Raw genomic sequence first — 13,196 nt, 5'->3', positions numbered from 1 at the left:
TAATGGATCAATAAATCAAGGAAATCCTAAGTTCATAGAAATGTTTAGCTCCTTCTAAAGTTTATCATTCCATACAACCATCACGTGTATGTTACTCGGTGAACTGACGATATCCTAGTGGAGATCGAAATCTCAACATACGTACTAAAATTTAGAGAATCCCCCATTAATCATAGTATATTTTATTAAGCATCCATCTCATGGGACTTATAACTAATTACAATATCAAATTGTGGTTTACTCCCTACAACTTATGCAGCCAGGAATATACCCCCACCAACCATTGAGTATTCTGGAGCAGTAACTTCATTACTTGACGGAATTAGACATCATGTCCTTGTGTTATACATTGGTCCTTAGTTCATCTTTAATAAGTGGGCCAAGATTGGACTCCGTCAACCCAACCTAAGGGAAAATAGATTCTGATACACTATCAAAGGAGGACCATCCTAAAGTTCTTCACGTTCACCCTACAGCTCATATGTTAAATAGATGAGTTTTCTATGGTCTCTTAGGTGAAGTAAGAATCTTGTTAGATTCCAACTTAACAAGTAACTTTAAATATGTCTGGTATGCGAGTGTGGGATAGTGTATGTCAACTATCTTACATAGTTAACCCCATGATTAAATATCATTGGTTGACTATGATGGAAATATATGTGGTCGGCAAGCCAATCACACATTCCACATCTCGTTCCATGTTCAATAGAACATATTCATTATAGTGCACGTGTGATGCTTTTAATGAAGTCCGTAAACGCATGATCGGACTTAGTGAATTATGATGAGATCGTAATACGGAGATCACTAGTCTTTAAGCATGTGTTCTAAACATTCCTATTCAAAGGATACGCGAGAAGGACATCAAAGTATCTAGATAAAATTAGCACTATCTAGCTTCACTCATATGATGAGTATGGTCGTTCCCATAGCCATTAGTGTGGAGACACTAACGATAGATAGGGGCTGCTCTTTAGTGGAAAGAGTTCACTGAATTGACCCGAACGAGTCCCTGAATGGTATTATACCAAACTATCAATTAGGTTGATTAACGTCACGGTTGTATAAGTGGCCCTTAGACTTGAGACACCAAAGACATCTTGTGGACGGACGGTTGTACTTTGGCTATGGCGAACGAGTCTCTAATCATGGGATTCTAAATGATCTTAATTCGGGTACATCAAGAAGTTCACGAAGAAATTCACCCAGGCCAGAATTGTTCATGGGCCTTCCCCTTCTTCTCCACCCTACCCACACCCCCTCTCCATGCCCAATGCGATCAGAACGGCGTAACGATGACAGTGGAGGTAGAACGGGGCTCGTGAAGGAGAAGGAGGAGATTCGATGCGCCGAGGATTGCGTGGATACGTCTAGAGGCTGCACACATTAGCAGCTTGACTCGTCTCTCTCCAGGATCCAAGAAATCACAAATGCGATCCGTGGAAAGGTACTTCGTTTCAATGGTTTTATTGATGTCGTTCGATTTGCAAAAATATTCCGCTGCAAACCGTTTTGTTTTGTTTATCCATGTCAAGGCCTCTAGAACCCAACAGTGGTATTAGAGCCAGGTTATGCCTTGATTTGGATGAAGAACATCATCAAAATTGTCCAAAACGGAGTGCAAAAAGATGTTTTTCGCATTATTTAGTTCATTTCCATTCGAACAGCCCTCTCGTTCCGTTCTGGGCTCTCTAGAGCTTGAACAGACCCCGTTTCAATGGTTGAAAGGGGTTTGTCCAGGGTGGAACGGGTCTCCGTTCAGTTTGAACAGGACCTGTTGCCTCCCCATGGCGGATCGGGCCTCCCCAAAGGGAAAAGGGGCCCCGTTCAGGTTGAACGGGACCTCCTAACGGCAGAATGGGGTTCTGTTCAATCTGAACAGGGCCCGTTCAGCGGCGGCGGTCCTTCGGCGGCAAGGGTGAACCCAGCGTGGGTTGACCGGGGCTAGGCTGATGCAGGCCGCGCTGGGCCCGTTTGCGGCGCCACCTAGCACGAATGGGTCGAACCCAATCCGCTCTAGGCGGCCCGCACACGTGGCGATCGCCAGCTAGGCAGCGCACCCGCGTGGTGGGAGCCAGCAAGGCTGGCCGCCCACGGGGCCTGCACCACGTAGGCCAGATTCCTATGTGGCTGGCGCCACTTGGGCGGCCGGCCCATGTGGCAAAAGCCAGCTAGGCTGGCCGCCCGCGTGGTTGGCGCTACCTAATCCGGGCTGCACGCATGGCGGGTGCCACGTAGGCTCCATGCCCTGCGTGGCGGTGGCCACCTAAGCGGCCCGCTCGCGTGGCGAGTGCCACGTAGGCGCAAGGCCCGCGTGGCAGTGGCCACCTAAATGACCCGCCCGCGTGGTGGGTGGCGCCTGCCCACGTGGAAGTGCCAACTAACCGGGTGGCTTGTAGGGCCCGCCCTTGTGGGGAAGCAAAAATTCTTTGTTTTAAAATGGTGCGACCATGGGGTATTGATCCCCCAAGACCTGGTGGTCGGTGGGCAAGGCCCAGTACCACCAGGCTATATAAGAGTTGTTGGTAATGTTAATAAAAGAAATATATACATTTCCTTTATAAGCGGGATATTTATTTAAACTTAAATATTTTAGAAATAAATTATTTGAGGCATGAAATAATTTCTGAAATTTTCTGGAAATATCAAAAAAATTATATTATTGATTTCTTGACATAAAAAATTAAAGGTTAAATTTTAATGTCAAATAAGTCGAAAATATAAATTGGGAATGTTGATTTCCCTTTATTTGAGTTGAATAATTTAAAAGTTAAACTATTTAATATCAAATAAATTCCAGAAAAATCAGGAATAATATGCATTTGATTTTATTCATCTTACTAAATTAAAGCTAATTTATTTGTTGTCAATAAAAGTCCTTAACTTAGGGAATACATATATATTTGGAATAATTGAATGCAATAATTTAAGAGTTAAATTATTCAATTCAATAAAATTCCTATAACCATTTTAAATTGATTAAATGATTGTTTCTTGATTTATTTTTCACAATTTTCATGATTTTTAAATTTAGCAATGATTTAATGTGATTAAATTTTGATGTAATATTGCATTTATTTATTTGATTTATTATTTGCGATATTATATTGTGGAATGTTGGATGGAATGAGATACTAGAAAAAATTAGATGGACCTAATGTAGAATCCCTAAATTTTGGTTATTCAATATAGAGAGATATTCGACTTAAATTTTTTACTATCATTGATAGTCAAGATACATTCACATCCTTACACCATACACGACACATGTATTATTGATACGCCCTAGATGAAGACACATGTGATATGAGATGTCTCATAGTGCTCCTCGTGATAGTTGAGACAAAACCTGAAATCCCTCAAAAATTAAACTCTGAGCCGTAGCGCGAGAGTGACGAACTCAAGCGTGGTCCTCCTTCATTGTAGTCTTAGGATCCAAATTCCTTTTAGTAGAGTCGGTGGAGTAAACTCCAGGCCCATTTATGTGTTTTGAGATTCCGATCCCCACTAGGACAATGTCAGTTTCTCCGCTTTCGTACACATGAGGGTTGCATGGATTGATAAATTTTAGTGGGAGCCCTTATAGATGAATATAACATCTGCTAAAACTTTTCATTGACCTAATCTCCTCTAAACTCGTCGTCAAGTAGCCCATTAGCTTGCATGTTTGATGAAACTCATTGACAAGTCGATAATTTATGATGTGCTCATGAACTTGATGAGAGTCTTCAAGTCTAAAAGGTTAGTTTATGTCCTTACAAACAATGTCGATGACGGTGATGGGATACGAGTAAAAGGTTGAAGTGAAGAGTTCACTATGACATGGTTCAATGTTAACGCACCGTGAATGAGTTGTTAGCTATTGAGGTAGCATGAATACAAAGAACCTAAGGCCATGTAACACTATATGATAGTTATTTGGATGTGAAATTCAAGAGTCAATTCAATGCTCACATGGTCGAGGGATCTTCTGCATATTAGGATATGCTGAAGATGATTGAAATGATAACATATTGATATCGACTAGGATAATGGTTCTACGTTCAATTTATTGTTGATCTTGTCATTGAATCCCTTCATGAATTGAACTTAACTTGCTTACAAATGTCAAAGATGAACATTTACAAGGTAACATCCCAAGACCCCTAATTTGGTATGACCAATGAGAAGGTGCTCCATGTCCTTGAGAAGGAAAAAGGAATAATGCATGTTAAGGTATCCCCATCACACAAGGATATAAGCAGCAACAAATATTTACACTATGGTCTGAAATGTCACTAGAAGAGGAACTATGCGTTGTAACTCATTAAAATTGCTCAGAGCAAGTTGAAACATATGGATGTTTTCATTGCTTAACATGTGGAAGAAATTTGAGGAAAAGGAAACATGAAGTTGAGGCTAGGAAGTATCATAAAAGTTACGATGATCACTATTTGTATAGTGAACCTCAATTTTCACTTTGGAGATATAGTATCTTTGGAAGATAATCATGTTCCTATCATGAAGAAGAACATCGCATCTGTTATGAACAGGTTTGGATATTCCCTAACTATTGAGAACAATAGTTATTCTATTTATTTGAGAAATGATTTGATTGCTTTGGCATCAATAGAAAGGGAATAATTATAGTTGATGGTTCTTACCATTATCTCAAAGTGATATTACTCTTGAGAAGAGTAAGAACTATGTGAAGAAAGCTCATCTTTATGAGCATATGTAGTATTGTCAAAAGGTACAGAACCTAAGATTCATAGGATGCATAGTTAGCGCATTTGATTTTGAATCATTTGCTAAATGCTAATCATACCTTTGGGTAAAGTACCCATGCCTCCAAAATTATAAAGTGGAGAACATGTCAATGATTCGTTGTAGTTAATACAGAATGATGTATGTTTCTACATACCTGAAAGAGTATGAAAACTTTTCGATGCGATAGAAGAGAATAATACTTGAGTATGGAGTTCACATAGTTCATGCATGAAGATGTTACCTATCTCAACTTAGTCATCCATTTATGAGATGAATGGTTCAACAAAGACATAGATTCACACTGTGTTGGGCATAGTGGATTCCATGAAGAGTGTGGGAGGGTATCTGTTGACTATCTTACATAGTTAACCCCATGATTAAATATCATTGGTTGACTAAACTTAGGAGTAGATGCATTATATCTATCTAGGTTCTCCATGTCTCACAATTATGCATCATATCATAATTGAAAATCAAATTTACGAGTGTAAAATGGTGGAAAATTAAAACATTGAAATTATTGTGAAATAAACATAAAAGTTGCTGAATATTTATGAGATAATCATCTATAAATATTAACATAATTTATGTAATTTTGCTAAACCTCAAAATAATATAACTCTTAATTTTTTTATTCAATAAATAGTTATACAACATTTCATAATTTTATTAGCCTAAAGTAATTTTATTTTATACTTATTTGAGGCGATGGAATTATTTATATTTTTTCCAAAACGTTTAGATTTTTTATTTATTTACCCTTAAATAATTTATTGTAAATCATTTAACTAAATAAATTATTGATAAATTATTTGAATGTAGCATATCTGTATATACAAAAAAGCAAGAAAGGGTTGACGTTGTTGTAGCACTCCCGCTCTCGAAATGTCGGAGGATCCATGTTCAAGTACCAACTTCCTCATTCTAAGAAATATAACCTTTTTCTCACATGCTTAATTCAATTAGATGGGGTTGGGTCGCATCGTGTCAAATGATTTGTTGGGTGCTATAAGCCTAGATCTAGATGAAGAAGAGGATTCCATGAAGCGAAAGACACGTAATAATCATAATAACATCATTAAATTCATGAAATGAAGTACCTTAGCACAAATCACATCCGTGATTTCTTGGATCCTGGAGCGAGACGAGTCAAGCTGCTCAATTCTGAAGCCTCTAGACGTGTCCACGCGATCCTCGACACATCAAATCTCCTCCTTCACGTTGACGAGCCCTGTTCTTTCTTTGTTGTCGTCGTTACGCCATTTCAATCACATCAGGAGTGGATAGGGGTTGTGGGGAGAAGGGAGAAGAAGGGGAAAGGCCCCTGAACAATTATGGCATGGGTGAATTTTGTTCAGGGCCTTCCCCTATTAATACTAAGTGGGTATTTTTCATAAAACCCCCAAAATTTTAAGTATACCTTTCGACATCCAAAAGACCATTTGCGTGTGACCCTCTAGGCAAATGTCTCAGTCTAGCTAACGACTCCAGTGGCCCAAAAACCTTTATTGGCCTTCCAAATTAATTAACTAGATCATTATATAGATTAATTAACGTTGCATTGATTTTACCCAATCGATAGGTCAAGTGTCTAACACGTGGGGTGCCAAGCTACACCTTGTACTCTAGAAGATACAAAGGAGTGTATATCAACTCACTCATGGAATCTGTTCGTCATTGGTTACCGTGTATGTATAATTCCTCATCCACTTGACGCTCCTTGTACGACTTAGGGTATGGTTAACTGTCAAACTCTAATCGGTCATTTGAGTTAGTAATGATGTATTCAAAAATCATCAGAGAACTCTTCTTCGATATTTCACGGCCTTGGCCAACAACTTCATCGCATCGTCTTCCTTGAGATGTCACCTCTTATACCGAGGGTGGACAATCCCATCTTGACCACTCAATCGTCTTTGTAAACTTCTCGATGTACCATGAACTACGAAAGTTTAGAATCTCATGATTAGAGACTCGTTGGCCATAATTAAAGTACAACCGTCCATCCACAAGACATCTTTGGTGTCTCAGGTCTAAGGGACACTTACACAATCATAACGTGAATCAACTTGATTGACACTTTGGTATAATACTATTCAGAGATTTGGACAGATCAATTCAGTGAACTCTTTCCACTAAAGAGCACCCACTATCTATACTTAGTGTCTCCACACTAATGGCTATGGGACCTGCCATACTCATCATATGAGTAAGGCTATATGGTGCTATTCTATCAGATACTTTGATGTCCTTCTCGCATATCCTTCGAATAGAAATGTTTAGAACACATGCTTAAAGACTAGTGATCTCTGTATCACGATCTCATCATAATTCACTAAGTCCAATCATGTATTCATGGACTTCATTATAAGCATCACACACGCATTATAATAAATATCTTGTATTAATGAATATGAAATGAGATGTGGAATGTGTGATTGGCTTGCCAGCCACATATATTTCCATCATGATTGATTGGATCAATCAGCCCGAACAACCCAATCTAATTTTATCAGATTGGGTTAATTGGTTTGCTAGACCCAATCTAGTACTAATCAACCTACTCAACTTGATCATCTGAGTAAACAATATCAGTGGCCTACCTATCATAAGCTGATCAGGGTTCACCTGATCCACGGGCCACCTAGTGGGCACCCATCGAGTGCATGTCTCTTGTGTACGTAAATTCTAGGTGTACATTTAGGCATCCATGGTAACCCCTAAAGAGAATCCTAAGAATCCAATTAAAGGGCAAGCAACTGGCATCAACACTAGGGATGTTCGTGGCATTAGTGTTGATGTGCAAGACTATGGTTAGCTCTTGCATTGGGCACCATTAGCATTAAAAATGCCCCTAACAATGTCCAAAAATAAATTTTCTTAGAGCTCATTTCAGACTTTTTACTTTATTTTTGAATCAAGGCCTCTAGAACATGATGATAATTCTATTGTTGAGTTCTAGGCCTTGATTCAATACTTAGAATAATATTTTCCATAATGCATGGTAGAAATCAAGTCTAAATTGATATCTATAATATAAGAAACTCATAATATCTTGTGGAAAACTTGTTCCACTCTTGACTTATACCGTGGGAGAGTACTTTTAGGCCGGTCATGTGCCTAGCCTCTAGATATATTCGCAAAATAAAGGGGCTACTAGATCTATTATTATTTTTCTCCAACTCTTCTTGAAGATCTAATTGATCATCTCACTATCAAGACCTTCTAGTGGAATGAGTACAAAGTGAAAGAGAGAGTTAGTATGGGGGCATATGATGAATGCAAATTCAGGATGTCAATTTTTTTTGATATTTTAGTTAAATAACAATGATTTATATATCTTAGTTCATAAAATATTTTGACTATTTAGAGACGAAAAAGGATCGTCTCCACAGGGAATGTATATTAGGCTTTAAATACTGTTCAAATGATAAATCAAGAGTTTTTTAGAGGAGATAAGTCTAAAAGAGGATATTGTGATGTGATGAATACAAGGTATCGAGAGGGTGATGATAATTATTAAATAAGGGTGATATGAATAATAATATGCAAAATAAGGAGGAGGACGTGGACAGATCAAATGGAAATGAGAGAGTGTGATAGATAAAGACGTGAAGCGATGATGGATGTAGGAGATGAATAAAAATACTGGATCATGAAATGTGTGAGTGGTAGTGAGTGGATGTGGATGGAAGATGGTGGATTAGAATGGTGAATAAGTGATAATGATCTACCTAATGGATGTGATGGAAGAGCAGATATGTGGTTGAGAGATGGAGAAGAGGATGATGGAATACATGATTTAGTATTTTAATATGAGATGAAGGTAACGAGATTGAAACCCAGACGAATGTGGCAGGGTGAGATGATGAAGATAAGGATGTTGACCCATTTAAATGAGTCTGAAAGAGAAAAACCAATGTAAGGCAAGAGACTTACCTTACATTTCTATATTCCATCATGATCAAGGCATTTCCTAATGCAGATCAGCCTCTTCTCTTCACTTTCAACCTTCTGCAATCATTATAAAAATAAATTTAATGATTTTAGGCTTGATAACAAGCATATATAATCAATTTAATGCATATAAACTTATAGATATTGTCAAATTAGCATACTAAAAATATGTGTTATCAGCTCCCAGGTTGGTCGGGATGGGCAACTAAAATGGGTGTCCCTAATTTTATACTTATTTAAGAACAATTATAAAAATCATTTTGAATAAAGTACATCTACCAACGTTCTCTAATCTTATGTGTGTGACACTATAGGCCCACTTATCAATATAGTTAATAACTTTCATGACCTGATAATATTTATTGACCTACCAAATGAACTAAATATATTGAAATATAGATTAACTAATTCAAGATTAATTTAATCAATCGATAAATTAAGTTTTAAGCTCGTGGGGTGTTATGCTACACGTCTTACTCTAGAAGATAATGAGTATTTGAACTCTCTCGTGGAACATTTTATCTCATCGATTATAATATATGTATGATTTTTTGTCCGTGGAGACTCCTGAATTACTTCGGGTATTTTAGATGTCAAACCCTAATTTTTCATTAGCTAGTAGTGATGTGTAATGTGGAATATCCCTATTACCCTAGATAGAGATTAGATGCATATGATTCTTCGAGACAATGTCATCTTACACCAAGGATGGATGATCCCCTAATAACCGCTTAATCACCTTCATGTATGTCTTACTATGCACAAGTTGAGACGTTTCAATTCCATTGTTAGAGACGGCTGCATTATATTCAAAACATTGGCATCCATACATAAGACGTCCTTGGTATCTCAGTTCAATGGAACACCTATAAAATTGTGACATGAATTAAACTCATTGTCTGTTAGGTATAATACCATTAAGGGATTCATACATATCAATTTAGTGGACTATTTCCCCAAATAGCACACTAATGGACAGAAGATCAGCTATATTTCTTTTAAAAGTAAGATCATATAGTGTTATTCTACACAACAAATAGGATATTTAAAATACACACCCGATGCCTAGTGATCATTGTTTATGATCTCATCAAAATTTAACAAGTCATTACACACATTTAAATACTTCATTATAAACGTCACACGAGAATGATAATGAATAAATATTTATTTTGATGAACTCAAATAAATCATGTTAGTGTGATTGGCTTGACAACAACATAACATAGATCACCATTGCTATGCCTTTGTATTTGTCTTGGTTTGTCATTCAGTTAGTACTTATGCCATTCGTGATGGGATTGTCTACCCTCATTAGAAAAGGAGATTGACTCAAGGTAGGAGATGCATCAAATTTTCTTCCAAGAACAGCGTAGATGTCTGAAAAAGGCTCTCTACTTATCACTGTCTTACATCATTGCTAATTGGAATGAGAAAATATTGTCTGATTGGTAACCATACCTTTAAGTTATTAAGGAGTAACATGTAAATGAAGTATCACTACATGGTAAATGATGATTGTAAATATTCCACGAGAGAGTTGATATGCTCCTCTATATCATATAAAACCTAAGATGTGGCTTGGAGCACCACGAAATGGAAACTAAATGTATCAATCTGGTTCAATATATTTGTAACACTTATGTCAAAATATTAAATTTACAAAGCCTTTTGATTAATTTTACTGGACCATTAAGTTGTTAATAAGACTCATAAATAGGCTCAGATGGCCACATAGATAAGATATGTGGACGTTGGTGGATATATCCAAATTATACTGGATTTTATCAAAGTGTCCAAAAAGAGAATAAATAGGGGGCACCCTATTTTAGGTGCCCTCTTGAACCATACTTAGGTGCTTCCCCTTTCTTCTCTCCCTCGTAAAACTATTTATCTTTCTTGAAAAATAGGATAATGAGAAGATATGCTCGATGTTCAAGAGTTGTTAAAGAGATTCAAGAGGGATCTAGTGTTGAAGTGATCTTGAGTATCCATATTGAGGTTGGGTATATGAGTAACTTTTAGGAATTCTTTCATGCATTTACTTTTGCAATTTCTTATAAAAAATTTGTTAGTTTACTTTAGTGCACGGCATTGTTTATCATTTTGGTCTCTCACTATTTGGTCTTTACATTCAAATGACCCTCTCAGTTTGGTCCGGTTTGGGTCCGATTGGACCTGTCCTGGACTAGTCTGGTTGACTTGTCAATGACAAAGTCGTAAGTAAAAAAATATATTGATCGGTATGTTAAAATATCCATATAACAAGCTGTAGAACAGATGGTAATGAATGTCACTTTGCCTCCCTTCCCTTCTTTCCCTTCTCTCTCTCAATCTCCTTCTTTAGGTTTTTCTCCCAACACAATAGAGAAGAAACGCTGAATAGATAAGAAAATTTGGATGACATCTTGTAGCCCTCCTTCAAAGAACTCTACATCAAGTGGATGCCCACAGATGGTCAAACATATGGCCACTATCACTAAGCTCAATAAAAACCTCTGCAACAAGTTAGATTTGCAATTTTTTTGAATTTTACAAAAAAATATTAACTAAATATTTCATACTTTACTTCCAGTTTTGGTCCGGTTTGGCCCTTGACCTACAGCCCACTCTCAAATGGAGCACCAACAATCCTGGTTTAGTTCGGTCAAACCAGCCCTCAGTCCTAAATGCCCAACCCTACTAATGAATACCACTAATTATCCTCATCAACGAGAGTCACAGTCGTGTGTCTTATCTGTTGTCACCCTCCATCAGTGCAGTGATTGTTGTCGACATTAGACTTATTAAGCATAGAATGTACAAATGTGATGCTCCTATATACAATACACAAATTAGAACATCATCATTCGGACTTAATTATTTTATTTTGATTTCCATCATACTGTCATCCCTCCTCTTCCTTCATAATTTCTGTCACTTGCCATCTGCCATCTCGGACAGATGACTGGTGAATGATGGCGGCAGTGCCTCAGCCAAGTCATCCTTCAACCGATCCAGATGATGTTAAAAAAAAGAGTGATAGTAAACGGAGAAGAGATAGAGAGAAACAGCCAAGACCCTCATGAATCATGATGATAAAAGAGAGAGAGGAGAGAGAGATAGATGGCACGTCGGGAAAGCAGGAATTTAAGAAACTTCCGGCTCTGTTCTTCTGTGTTTTCGAACCTGTTCATCGTTCTTCATCTCTGCCAATATTTGATTTTGTTCCTCGGCGTTTGGTTACGCTGACTATGCAGTTACTATTCACTGTCTCCAGTTTCTCAACCACAGTAAATGAACTACTCTATCTCCAGCGAAGAACGGTGTTCTTTGGCGCTATCATAGTACAGATGACGGGACGGGACGGAACGGGATATGGGAATATTAATGATATATTTTAATATTAATGGGTGTTTTAATGATCGTATCCCATCACGTGACAGACGTCTGCTTTCCCGAAAAAGTCACGCGCGAGTCCGACTGGGAAAAAGGTAGCATCCGTTCACGTTCGCGTGTCGCGACGTGCACGTGGCGGATTGTCGGCCGTCCGATACACCGATTACGACGATCGATGTCAGCATCTACTAGAAAAGCCTCGATTTTCACTCATCGCTTTTACTCAATTCCCAAAACTGACAAGTCAGAGAAAGATCAGAGACTTGTTCACAGAAATGAATCAGAGAGAGAGAGATTGGGTCCTAGAGAGAGAAACTCAGATTCTTAGAGAGAGATTTAGAGAGGGAGAGAGACACTTGGAGTATCTTCGAGAGAGAGATTTAGAGAGGGAGAGACACACTTGGAGTATCTTCGAGAGAGAGATTTAGAGAGGGAGAGACAAACTTGGAGTATCTGAGAGAGAGAGAGACTTGGAGTATCTTAGAGAGAGATTTGGAGAGGGAGAGAGAGACAGTCTTAGAGACAGATTTGGAGAGGAAGAGACACTTGGAGTATCTTAAAGAGAGATTTGGAGAGGGAGACAGTCTTAGAGAGGAAGAGAGTGATAGTCTTAGATTTAGAGATTTGGAGAGAGAGAGAGAGAGAGAGTCTTAGAGAGAGAAAGATTTGGGGAGGGAGAGAGTGACAGAGTCCTAGAGAGAAACTTGGAGAGGGAGAGAGAGAGACAGACTCTTAGAGAGAAACTTAGAGAGGGAGAAAGAGAGACAGAGTCTGAGAGAGAGAGATTTGAAGAGTGAGAGAGAGACAGTCTCAGAGAGAAAGTTAGAGAGGGAGAGAGAGACTGAGAGTCTTAAAGAGATTTGAAGAGGGAGAGAGACAGAATCTTAGAGAAAAAGACTTACACTCTTAGACAGAGAGAAAATTGGAAATGGAAAGAGAGAATAGAGTCTTAGTGAGAGAGAATCAGTGAAGGAGAGAGAGACTCAGGTTCTTAGAGAGAGAGAGACTGGGCCTTAGAGATAGAGACTTGGAGTTTTAGAAAGAGAGATAGAGGACGGGGCAGAAGAACGCGCTGTAAACGCGCGCCAAACAGTTCACAAGTAATTGGAGGA

The sequence above is a fragment of the Wolffia australiana genome, chromosome 7 (assembly GCF_029677425.1).
Source record: "Wolffia australiana isolate 7733 chromosome 7, ASM2967742v1".
NCBI classification, from domain to species: domain Eukaryota; kingdom Viridiplantae; phylum Streptophyta; class Magnoliopsida; order Alismatales; family Araceae; genus Wolffia; species Wolffia australiana.
Note: the sequence above shows the minus strand (reverse complement) of the source record.